At 39.8% G+C, this 13,877-nt stretch overlaps 1 non-coding gene across 1 annotated transcript; it reads left to right on the top strand.

Moving 5' to 3' along the window:
* The first annotated feature begins 423 nt into the window (after positions 1 to 423).
* Positions 424 to 530, top strand: LOC131252332 (small nucleolar RNA R71). Its single transcript, XR_009174358.1, has one exon. It is a non-coding gene; the product is annotated as a small nucleolar RNA R71 (small nucleolar RNA).
* Positions 531 to 13,877: the final 13,347 nt, after the last annotated feature.

Below are 13,877 nucleotides of genomic sequence, written 5' to 3'. Positions count from 1 at the left end.
TGGTAATTATTCATGGCATTAGATTGCTCATTCAGTACCTCTTGAAATGCATGTATTGTTGGACAATTTTCAGTTGTATGAATGTTACAAGCACAAATACTGCAAACAGTTTCCTTAGCCTTATCCTTCTTTAGTTCCATGGCTTTGAGTTTTCTTGTGAGATTGGCTACTTTAGCATTTATATCATCATCTTCTTTCAGAAGATATATTTCGCCCCTCTCCTTTGATTGAGTAGGCTTAGAAGTGGTTCTTGATTTTGGGGAGATGTCCCATAATTGTGTGTTTCAAGCAAGTCTGTCCAAATAGTCTCACACATCATCAACATTTTTGTTCATAAATTCCCCATTGCACATTGTCTCGACCAATTAACGCATGGAAGATGTCAGTCTATCATAGAAGAAGTTTGTGTTGTGCTACGTTTTAAAATCGTGTTGTGAGCATGAACTGATAAGATCCTTGAACCGCTCCCAACATTTGAAGAATGTTTCATCTTCCTTTTGGGCGAAGTTCGTGATTGACTTTCTAAGGGTGTTCGTTTTAAGGTATGAGAAGAATTTCTTTGTGAACTCTCTTGTCATGTCGTTCCATCTACCAATAGTTTAAGAATGTAATGAATGCAACCACGTCTTAGCTTTCTCTTTCAAAGAAAAGGGAAAGAGTTTCAGCCTGACCGTGTCCTCAAACACGTTCAGAAAATATAAAGTGGCTATTATCTCATCCAAATCTTTCAAGTGTAAATATGAATTTTCATATTCAAGTCCATGGAATTTTGGAAGGAGTTGGATCACCCCTGGCTTGATATCCATGTCTCGTATTTTCTAAAAATATCATGCATGAAGGTGTACTACCCTCACCGGTTGTAAATAATCTCGTAAAGTACGATGCGGGAGTATTTGATGCACCTCATTCTCACCCTGAATTTCCTCAACCGGAGGTTTAGGTTGAATTGCAGGTTGATTAACAACCATCACTTTAATTGACTATAAGGATCTCAAATGGTGTCTAATCCTGTGATGGATAGATAACACATTGACTAATCCTCCTTCACTCAAGAGACATATAGTGTTATCACGGACCCACTTGGGCATGAAACATTTTCAGCCCTTAATTTCAGAATCTAACCTAATCCTTTAAAAAAATAACAATAAATTAAAAAAAAATCCTAAAACATATAGTAATTCTAGAAAAGAAAGAGAGAATTAGAAAGAAATTACAAAATTTAAAGTTTCTATATTGAGATCCTGCAAAACAAAAAAGCAAGTTAGTTTCTAAAAACAAATTAGGAAAGTTCCTAACCTAGAAATAGAAAGATAAGTTAGTTTCTAAAAATAATTCAGAAAAGCCCTAACCTAAAAATAGAAAGTAAATAAAAATAATTCAGAAAAACCCTAACCTAAAAATAGAAAGTGAATAAAAATAATTCAGAAAAATCCTGATATAAAAATAGAAAGTAAATAAACCCTAATCTTAACCTAATTTCAAAACTAATTAATCTCAGAAAAATGCAACTGTTAGTCCCTAGTAACGGCTCCAAAAGCTTGTTCACAACCCCAAGTGTAGGGTTGCAATGTAGTTATAATCTCGGTAAGACCGAGGTCGAATTCACAGGGACTAAACTTGTACATTTCTAAAATTAACTAGAACTATAAGAAGATATGAATCTAATTCTGAAGTAATTGAGAGAATAATTGTGATTACAGTAATTAAAACTTGTAAATTTAAAGGTGGGAGCTAGGGTGCCAAGGATCCACTTATAGTTCTTGGGATGCTACCTTACTTTGATTCAAAAGGCACAATTGGAGTTGGAGTCATATCTTATCCAATTGGAAGATAAAGCAATTAAATCAAATCTAAACTTTCATTGACCTAATTCTCAATGGAGGAGAATTGCGAAGGTTGGAAGGGATTCCATCACCAAACCATGCCCAGGGGACGATCGCAAACAACGGGATTTTTATTGTAATTTGAGTCACAACAAACCATTAAAAACTAAAAGTATTCCTTAAAAATCAAATTAGAATCCATGAAGTTCAACATAAATATGAATCAAAGTAAATAAAACATCTCAATCACGCTACAAGTTTCACCTCTTACCTCTAACTAAGAGGTTTAGCCAACCATAGACATGATTAAACTAAAATCTCTTAAGAAAAGCATAAAAGCAAACTAAGGAAGAAGAATAAACTCTTGGCGACAGCTTCTCCACGCTATAATTCCACTCCTTAAACTCTAGAAGATGCTTGGGAACATCCTAGGGACTCCTATTTTTCGTTGTGCAACTCCAACTTTCGCACCGAATTTGAAAAATCCAGAAACCACCTCAAATTTACACAGTCTGCGCAACATCTGCGTAACCCTCAACTAATCGAGGACAACCTTCGACTAGTCGAGGGTCACCTTTGATTGGTCGAGGATCGCGTGAATTTAAAAGTCCATGTTGATGGGGTTCGAGTCGAGGTTTCTTCGATTAGTCGAGGTAGAGCTTAGACTGGTCGAAGGAGGGCTTAGACTAGTCGAAGCAAATAGATTTTTAGGGTTCCTTTTCTTCACTTCAAGTCTTCAATTCTCTTCATTCCTCACTTGGTTTTCTTGGATCTTTGGCATGTGAATTCTTCATTTTAGGTCTTCTAAGATTCAACCTTTGGCTTGGTGATTCTTAAGCATTAAATACATGCTTTTAGCATTCTTTTCAATCCAAGCTCTTAAACTCACCTTGCAACAGAAACATATATAAAATATACCATTAAGCCTTATCATGTTCATAAAACCAAGATATAAATGGGGAAAAATGTCACGCCCCAAACTCGAAAACCGAGCTCACAAAATTCCTGATCGCTGAATCCAGTGCTGACAGCCTCCGTAGTACCCCATTCTCGGCTCCCAACGTCCATACGCCAGGTTCCGATCCTGGGATCCTACAAGGAGGATTTTTCAACGTACATTTATCTCGTAAGAAGCATAACCACAAGTTTACCCAAATCACAAAGGCAATATCATCATCATATATCCACTAATATAATCATTTTAGTACAATGCTGAAAGGAAAATATAATGTAGAAATATATAAAAAAAACTCCAGAAGCTCAACCGCACACTCCTAACTCAGCTCGGCTACACCAGAATGTCACCTGCACGCATCTATCGTGCATAAGCTTATAGAAAGCTTAGAGGGTGGTGAAAGTGTATGCACAAGGTAAGTGTCAAGTATACAATACAATGCTATAAATCATACAATATCAGAATAAGCGAAAATACTGACAAGTCCGTGAGTCATACAATATCAGAATACGCAATACAAATCAGCTATGCAAATGAGGAGTCAAAAAATATTAGATGCCGAAAATCTAATACAATATGCAAATCCTGACGAGTCACGAATACCATCAACCTCATCTAATCCATATAAATGCAGAAACATAGTAACCCAAAATGTTAAATGTGCGAATGCAATGCAATATGCAGTGCGAATGAAATGACTAAGCTAGAGTGAAGGTGGGATGATAGTACGTAGTATCGCAGGCTACAGAGTCTATCACAAGGGACTCCTATCCAAACCAGTCCCATACCTAAATTTGGATAAATAGACTAAACTCCTGATATCAGGTTAGTCGCGCGCCCCAACCGAAATCCTGGCCATTACGAAGGCATACATAACAATTAGTTGCGCACCACCAGCCCAAGTGGATAGTGAATGAATGAATGAGTATAATGCTAAGTATATAACTCCCGCTCAATTAGTCCACAAATTAGTACTGTACATCTCTAGGATCATCACCAAGGTCTAATACACTCTACGCCAACTGCCGTCCCATTAAGTACACAACTGGGTAAGTGGAAGAGACCTCACTATCCGCCTACTAGCAGTATACCAATGCCTACCCGACTCATCGATAGCAGACCCATTTAGGAGCTGGTCAGACTCAGCCTAGATATGCCTAGTCCCTCAGGCGGGTAAGGCTACACTCCCTTCCAACCGACCACGACACAATGGGACACGCGGCCTATTGGTATTTGACACTCGGGCGCTCATGTATCCACTTGGTCTCGACGTTGGAGCGTCCTCTGGTACCAAGAGGGTTTAGGGATTTTCACCCAGGGTCATCTATGCAGCCCGATGCTAGTAACAAATTTTTGGTGTTCAATTGGCCATCCACGATATGCCTGTGGAGGCTACGGCTCTAATGTCACTAGGGTATACAGTAATCACAATACACAATGCAAGATGCATGAGTCATACAATCCAGTCATGCATCAATCCTGCGCATAACGTGCGGTCATGTGAGATAACCTCCACCTATCAGGGAGTTTCATAACAACCTGTCCAATGACATATGCAATGGTCAACCACATCTCATAACAAATATGCAGATGATGCGTTTGGGCATGTATCATGATGCTATGCAGTCACATACTCATAATCAGTATCAATAACCGATGGTGACAATCGACCTCGACAATGTGGACATTTAACCAACATTGCCCTCAAGGAATGGTCCACATAGAGCCTAACATATAGTGGACCCATGGCCTCAAACAAGGGTTAAATATACAACACCATGGGCCTCACTCAAGAGCTTAATACACATCGCGATGGGCCTTTCACATAAGCCTAATATACATCACAATGGGCTCCATCGCTTAGCCTTCAAAAGCATCACAATGGGCCTCATCACATAGGCCTCATATACATCACATTGGGCCTTAAACACGGGCTGAATACACATCACAATGGGCCTCAAATACGGGCCGCATATACATCACATTGGGCCTCGACAATCAGCCTCGATATCCGACCTCGACAATCGAAATTAGCCTCGATAATCGGCCTCCACAATCAAAATCAGAATCGGCCTCCACAATCTGAATCAATATTGACAATCGGAATCGGCCTTGATAATCGACCTCAACAATCCGAATCGGAATCGGCCTTAACAATTGGCCTCGACAATCGGAATCGGCCTCGATAATCGGAATCAATATCGACAATCAGAATCGGCCTCGACAATCGAAATCGATATCGACAATCGAAATCGGCCTCGATAATCGGCCTCGACAATCGGAATCGAAATCGGCCTCAACAATCAGCCTCGACAATCGGAATCGGCCTCGATAATCGGAATCGGTATCGACAATTGGAATCGGTCTCGATAATCAACCTCGACATAAGGCGGGGTGCATAGATGGACAGTCGATGATGGATCAAGCAATATCAATGGGGCCCAAGCATTTGGGTTAACCCACTAGAGAATGATGAGAATGGGCCTATCCAGGCCTAAGGGAAGGTTACAATGTGAACGTTCAACCATCATTGCCCATCATGTAAACATTAAACCAACATTGCTCCCAAACGTATAGTGGGCCCATGGCTTCACACAAAGGGCTAATATACATCGCAATGGGCCTCATCATATGGGCAGGAGATACATCACAATTGGCCTCGCCCATGGGCCTTGAATACATCACAATGGGCCACAACCCATGGGTTGGAAATACATCATAATGGGCCTTACCAAATGGGCTGGAAACACATCTTATTAGACCACGTCAATGGGCCGCACCAATGGGCCTCATATACATCAAGTCAGCCACGTCAATGGGCCACAAATACATCCAGGTGGGCCTCAAGGCTAGGGCACTGCACACGTGCAGACATATCAGGTGGGTGGATCTCCACCGTCCAGCTCTGCTGGACAGTACAAATATAATAAATACATCATGGTGGGTTCCACGCGGTGAACAGATGGACGGCATGGATTATAAATATACATCATGGTATGCCCCATGCTGTAGCGTCCAGACAGACGGTATAGATGAATCACTGGGGTCCCCACCGTCCATATGGACGGTGGGAATGAGATACATATAACATGGTGGGTCACACCGTCCCACATGTAGGGATGGTGTGGATGTGATTAGACCCACCAAACTTGCTGATGCAATACAGCAACTATATAGCAGGAGTGAGGTGCTCCAGCCAATCGGCTTCCCAGATGGGTGGGTCCCTTGTACTGGAGGCAGTTTATCTAGGTGGGCCCCAGCTCCAGTGACCACAGGTGTCACCAAGGTGAGCCCAGCATGGATGGACGGGGTGGATTAAAACCCCTACATCAAGGTGGAATCCCACGTGGGGATAGCAGCTTGAATAAAACATTTAGATCATGGTGGATCCCACGTCCTCAGATGGACGGTGAGGATGCCATATGTGTACACCAGGGGCCCCACCATCTTGGACGGCAGGTATAAAACCCATATATCATAGTGGATCCCACCGTCCAGATATTGGACGGTGAGGATACAACATATATATCATGGGTGGGTCCACGTGGTGGCCCACCAGAACTTTATTATTATTATATATATTATAATTATACTAATATATCATTCATATCAATGTCCAGAGCTGTATGCCCATTGACGGACGGTCTGGATTTCAACACATGCATACAAGGTGGGGCCCACGTATGTGTGGCCACACGTGCCATCAAGGTGGGCCCACGTTCCTCATCAAGCCCACATTTGTATTTTCCTTCATCCAGATTTGTCCCAGGCGGACAGATAGTGGCCTGTCTACCGGATGCCAATGAGGTGGGCCCCATGAATGGGACGGTGTGGATCATACATCACGGTGGGGTCCACAACATATGGGGAAGAGAGAGAAAGAGGGAGAGATAACGATGAGAAGGGGAGGGACTCCGCCACTATGGGCCCTCCCTATATAATGCATACATCAAGATGTGTCCCACCATAAGTGGGCCCTTAAATCATAAAATCAATACATAAAATCACCCACCTTTGATCTTCTTGGACTTCTCCTTCCATCAACGCATTCTAGAGCTCTAATGGTTGAGATTCAACGGTCGAGATCGGTTTTCAAGGTGGGGATGGGAGATAGGAAGTGGGCCACACAAAGCTCTCTCATGGAACTTGGTTGGACGTGGGTTGCTTGCTTAGGAGAAATGAGAGAGATGAGAGATGTGAGTGATGGGTGAGTGAGTGATGGGAGTACTTGTGTAAGAGAGATAGTTAACTTTGGGGATGGGTGGTTGTACTTGGGGATGGGTGTGAGTGAAGAGCGTGATGTGTACTTGATTGATATGATTGATGAGATTGATGTGATGTTCTCTAGGGATTGCAACGCACAGCGTTTTTTCCCCAAACTAAATGCGAGCCCACATTTCCTGGCCTAGGTATCACCTCGGCACGCGAGTCGCAGCATCGGAACCGCGGCGACGGCGCGGTCGCCAGCGTACAAGTCACGAGTCGAGTTGACTCTAATATACGGGACACGACTCAGGATCACGCGCAAATGCTGATAACAGATTGCGGGTCACCAGAATTCGACCGAGAGGACCGCAGAAACCTACGGAATTGTACAGGCTAAGATACGGGTCTCACAAAAAATATGCAATATTTCAGTCTCAACACACTCCCCAACCAACATTTTGCTAGTCCCGAGAAAAAATATACATAAAATAATCTTCCATCTTTAAAGTTCAAAACCTTTTTCAAAAAATAATCTTTTGTGCAATCAAGTATGAATGAGTATCGTCAAGATAAGAAAGTGAGATTTTGAGAACCTAGAGCCGAATCTCATAAGCAATCAATCAAATAGGTTCTTTATCGGTTTTAAAATCATAAATTCATGTATCAAAATTTTCTAATGTGCTTGATGAATATCAACTTACTCACCATAAGAATACTATCGTTTCAAAATGTTAGCCATATTCATCATATCAAGAATAGTTTAAAAATTCAAGTACTGATTCCAAACCTATCCCCTTCTCCTTCTTTTTTCAGTTTTTTATTTTATATCGACGGTTACTCCTATTCACTCTTTTTCAGACTGGTCGAGGATTGCGTGAATTTAAAAGTCCATGTTGTTGGAGTTATAGTTGAAGTTTCTTCAACTAGTTGAGGCAGAGCTTAGACTAGTCGAAGGAGGGCTTAGACTAGTCGAAGCAGGCAGATTTTTAGGGTTCCTTTTCTTCACTTCATGTCTTCGATTCTCTTCATTCCTCACTTAGTTTTCTTGGATCTTTGGCATGTGAATTCTTCATTTTAGGTCTTCTAAGATCTAACCTTTGTCTTGGTGATTCTTGAGCATTAAATCCATGCTTTTAGTATTCTTTTCAATCTAAGCTCTTAAACTCACCTTGCAACACAAACATGTATAAAATATACTATTAAGCTTTATCATGTTTATAAAACCGAGATATTAATGGGGGAAAATATGCAATATTTGAGTCTCAACAAGATATCCCATACATTTCTCAAACCGCAGCCTAAAACACAAAAGACTTGTATTCCAGATCAAGTGTCTAAACCAGACTTTGGGTCATTTGCAATACAGATTGCTATTTTAGTGACCCACGATATAGGTAACCTTGATCTCCCTTGTTGGACAACCTTGAACTGGTGGCCTAAAAATTAGATGACTAAGAAAAAGTTACAATAAAGGTCGAAATTCAAAAGAAAATGGACCAACAATCAAATAGTTAAGATATTCCAATATGGGAGGCTTTTGGGATGCCCCTATCTATGATGAGACCCATCAAATCAATGGTCTAGATAACCCAATCATGGCCCCACACATAAAGAATCCTGATGCATTAGGAAACTGTATCTTGTATCTCACATTTTAAGTGATAAATGTGTTTTAGGATAAAGAGAATTATGCAGAATCAATGCATCATCTTCAAAAGGATATACTATATCCTCGACTTATAGTTTGTGAGAGTGGGGCCCACTTATCAGTGCTTCAATTTATTTATTTTTGCGCAAGTGAGCTTTGATACTTGCTTGCAATCCTACTCCCCATGTTAAAGTTGATTTTGATGTCACGGTTGAAATTGAAATTAACAATATGTCTCGTGCCATCATCAAAAATCTAGGATATTCGTGAGCTATCAACTTCCACTGCTACAAAACATCAAAATCATTTTCTTGTAACCTTATGATTGGCTCCTTTAGATACTTCTCCACTTCTTATTTAGTTTTTTATGTATCTGTTTCATCTTCGTTTACATGTAAACTGAAAATGAGAACAATCTAAGTACATGGTATGGTACCGAACTGTCCAAAATGGTATAATTTAGGAATCTATAAAGAATATGAATTTTCAATCAAATGACTATTCTTGTTCAGTATGAATTCCTAAATTGAGGGATACAGTGCTAAACCACTAGGTGTCCTAAATACTAATTAACAAATTCAATTAACAAAGAATCATAAGCACAAACATTCAAAGAACAAATATCAAAATATATAAGAAAAAGAATGAAATAATGATTTAAATGTAAGTAACTTAAATTAGTGTATTTATAGTAGGTAAGTTAAGTTAATGTATTTAATCCATACAAGTAAAAACTTAATACATCTTTCATAATTTTAATATTCTCCTTAATACTCTTCTCATTCATCTGAACTAGGATCGAATTCATTATTTTCTCTGTTCGTGCCCGAGCTGGTAGTATCTTCTTCAAGATGCTCGTTAACCTCTCCCGAATTAAAAGGTGGAGAGTCTTTTTCATCATGTTCTTATATACATTTAGCTACATTTTTTGAACTTTTTTGTGAGACTATTTATTAGGAGTACCCAAGATCTTGTAGAATAAGGCCAGTCTGGAAATAAACTTCGATAGCTTCTTGTTAGTCAAACTCTGCCCTGCTTCGGCGCCATGTTGTTGATAAGGGCATTATTGATATCTAGATGCCTCTACCTCTTTCTTGCTTAACTTCAAGGCGATTTTTAATTGCTTTTCTTCTAAAACTCTCAATCTAGTTTTATTCTCCTCTTCCTTTTCCCTACTAATTCTCTTCACCATCCCTATTTCGGATTCTTCATTGATTAAAATACATCTGTTATGGTATATCTTGTTGCTAGTTATATTCGGTGTGGGGGAGGGGGTGGAAGGCTTTTTGCTAGAGTCCACAATAGCTTGGAATAAAAAATGTACCTCCTCGTGATGCTCTAGGATAATTTTGAGTCTCCCTTCCCCGACCTGATAAGTGCAGTCTACAAATATGACCCCACACAAATTGCATTGAATCTTCATTCTTTCAAAATCTAGGGAGTAGACTTGGGAATCATAATGCCAAATGTTGATAGATGGATCATCTAAAGAAATTGATGCACACCCTTTTATTGTAAAAGAAGTATTCTCATAAGAAAAATAAAGAAAATCATGAAAATCTAATCCATAATATCCATTCACGGATTCATAATTAGAATTCAATAGCTTCAACTTTACAAAAATGCAAATATAATTCGATCAACTATAACCAACCTAACCTCACCAGACCCAACTGACCCACACCCAAATCAACCTAGCCACAACTCGACTCGACAACCCCAACCAACCCAACTGACTCAACTAACCCAACCCGACCCAACCCAGTAGCACTCAGCTTGACCCAACACCCAACCCAGCACCCATACTTGACCCAACCCAACCCAACTCAACCCTAACCTAGCTCAACCTAGCATCCAACCTAACCGAACCTAATGGCCATCACCCACCCAACTCGACCCAACCCAGTTGTTAGCACCCACCCAATTTTATCCAACTCAATGGCCAGCACCCACCCAACTCGACCCAACACCCACACCTGACCCAACCCAGGAAACCAACACACACACACGACCCGACCTAACCCCCAAATCAAAGATTCAAATATTTAAATCTCAATTTTGGGATTTGGAGTTTTCGATTACATAAATAATAATAATAAAAAAAGATTAGATTTAGATAGAGGTATCTTGATGTTGAGAAAGAAAGAGAGCTCAAGTGAGTGTCCAAGTGCGGACAGTATAGCCGAGATGAGTCAGGTAGACGCTGAGTTGAGCACAAGAGAGAGAGAGAGGAGCTTGGGCATGGCGGGTTGGGTAATGAAAGGAAAGAAAAGGATAGACTAGTAGGGTAGGGTTTTAACTTTATTATTATTATTATTATTTATATATATATATATATATATATATGTGTGTGTGTGTGTGTGTGTGTGTGTGTGTGTATATATATATATATATATTGGAGCCGAGTCGAACCAAGCTTGAGCTTTGTTCGAGCCGAGTTCGAGTCAAGTTGAGCGAGCTAGCTCGACTCGTGTATAACCCTATCCCCGATCAACTGAATCCTTACTTGGAAAATCATACCTCGGGCATATGCTGCTAACCATTTGCCTCAATTTTTTGTTCATAGAGGTGATCATAGGTATTTATCATCATTTTATTTCTTTGTTTATTTCATCTTCTCACTTATTGTACCGATCTCCATTATAATCAATAAAATTGGCAATTTAGCCTTTCATTTTTAATTATTTCGACCCATTATTGCATTAGTAAGAAACATGATGCCCACGATCACCGTTGAAAGAAAAGTCTTGCTGAAGGAAAAAAGTTTCTATTTGAAGGGACTAACCTTTCCTTTCTAAATCACTTGATCACTGCAATTTTGATGGCTGGACAGTTAGGTAAACCTTCACGGGTCTGAATCCATGGCTGATTTGGCACATGGGGTCACAAGTATTCAATCCGACTCGAGTAGAGTACAAATTTAGTACAACCGCACCATCCTAATCACACACCTTTGACTGAATACAGGCCGTTCATTAACCGTGTGGCCTCGTGTTTGATTGAACAGCAACGGTATCAATAACCAAAAATTAAGAATATTTGATTTTGTTCCTATATGATTGGAGGGAATTGATTGGACGGCTAAAAATGAAAATATATAATGGTCATGTTTTAACAAGTATCTACAATCAGCGGCCCAGATTGCTCCAGTGATACAATTTTATGAATTTGGGACTGTCACGTACTGATAATGTGTTCAACAATTTAGCGTGCGTACAATACTTAAGTGCCTGCGTATCAAACGGCATACGTTGCAAGAGTATCAATGACTCCCTCTCTGCTGAGAACTGGACCTATTTTGGATTTTTGTGTACTCATTGAAGACTAGCCACAACCTAGTGAAATTTGATTGGATGACAGACATGAGCCTTGACCAGAACCCATCTTCAACAGTGGCCTGTGAGCCAATCAAATCCCACTACATCACCGCCCATATCCACTGGGTACCAGCAGGGGCACTCCCCAATCCAAATCCACCTATTTTGCGGAGCTGCCTAGAACATCCAAGCTGTGGCCCTCCATGATGTTTTATATGCAATTCCACTCAATCCATCAGTTGTTATTTGAACTGTACATAAAAATATCATCCCCGTAAAAAGCTCTAACGGACCACACCCATGGAAACAATATAAAACTGCTCCTAAAACTTCCAAGTTCTCGCAGTTCAACCACCGACTAATGTTTGGATCAAGCTGATTTTTGTATTTTGACTTTCATTCTGGTATTTTCTTTGTTTCTTTTCTTTCTTTCTTTTTTTAACACACCACATGGGCACTTGGCCTATGATCCGTGTTGAAATGCACCGTCTACCACTAAGCCATGGTTTGGAACCCACTTCATTCTGGTGAGTTGCATTTGATTAACTTGTCCAATGAAAAATGCACACCATGGTGACCCCACGCACAAACATGTTTGGTATCTCATCCCCATTTTTCCCTGTGGTTTGTGGTTTGGCTCAGCTGAGTTGTGGATGTTGCTGATTTTTTGGTCCCAGGTCCTGGCATATAGAGGATACGTACTGGATTTTACATATACAACATTGTAGGCCCCAAAGCTTGGGTGTTTTAACAGTTGCAGAGAATTCATGTCCCTCTGCTAATTGCTAAACAGGTTCTCTCAAATGGCCTAAATCTAACAGCTAGAGTCCGGATGCAACTGATAGCAATACTGCATGAAAAGGCCCGTTAAAATGTTAGGTTTTTTTTTTTTTTTTCTCAAAATAATTTTATTTTATAAAAAAGAATTTAGAGAAAGGCTTGTGGCTTTTGGTGATTGTTAGTGACCATTCTTTTGTGAATGGTGGTGCCTTTTAGTAAAGGTAGCATCATTTGAATTTGAAATGGTGGAGGGATGTCATTGTTGAAAAGACATCACCGTATTATTGAAAAGACACTATGGAAGATGTCTTTTCATGAAAATCACAATTCAAATAATCTCCTCTCCATTTTCTTCTTTTTCTCCATTTTCGGTTTTCAATGGTTTTTGAAAAGTTACAGTTTTCAAGCACTAAACTGCAAACAGTTTTTCAGACAGTAAACTGCAAACAATTTTCAGGGAATAAATTATAATAGCATAGAAGTAAATTTTTCAATTTTGCAGGCCGAAACCAACATTTCTCTGGTCTTATCTTGTAGGCAGATTTATTATAACCCTCTTGCAAATCAGTTTAATCACCAGTAGGGTGCGAATATTGCCTTAAAGATAGCGATATCATAATGCGCATTAAGCCTATATATTTAAGTGATTAATTTTTTATCTTTCCGCATCAAACCTAACATAAAATCCTGAAGAATAAGTAATGTGGTATCATGATCCAAATCATTTTCTATCCATTCGGCTTATAGCATGAAATGCATGCATTCTTTTCCTCTATCTATTCGGCTTATAGGATGAAATGCATGCATTCTTTTCCTCTATCTATTCGGCTTATAGCATGAAATACATGCATTCTTTTCCTCTGCATCGATCCTCATCTATGATACAATCGGAGTGAAACAAGTGATTCTGAACATGGAGAACTATTTATTTCGATCATATCTTTCTACCGGTAACAGGTAACAGGTAACAGTATTTATCCTGATTTTAATCTCAGTTGGGAAGTGAATTGTGTTTAAAGGGAGCCGTATAACAAAGACCTTTGCAGGGCCCACGGCAATGTACATGTGACATCTACTTCATCCATTTGCTGCACCAGCTCATGTGAGGATATGATCTCAAAAATCAGGCAGATTCAAAACTAACCGTA

This window comes from Magnolia sinica, chromosome 7, assembly GCF_029962835.1.
Source record: "Magnolia sinica isolate HGM2019 chromosome 7, MsV1, whole genome shotgun sequence".
NCBI lineage: Eukaryota > Viridiplantae > Streptophyta > Magnoliopsida > Magnoliales > Magnoliaceae > Magnolia > Magnolia sinica.
The sequence above is the reverse complement of the archived record's forward strand: the minus strand, read 5'-3'. Positions and strand labels throughout refer to the sequence as shown.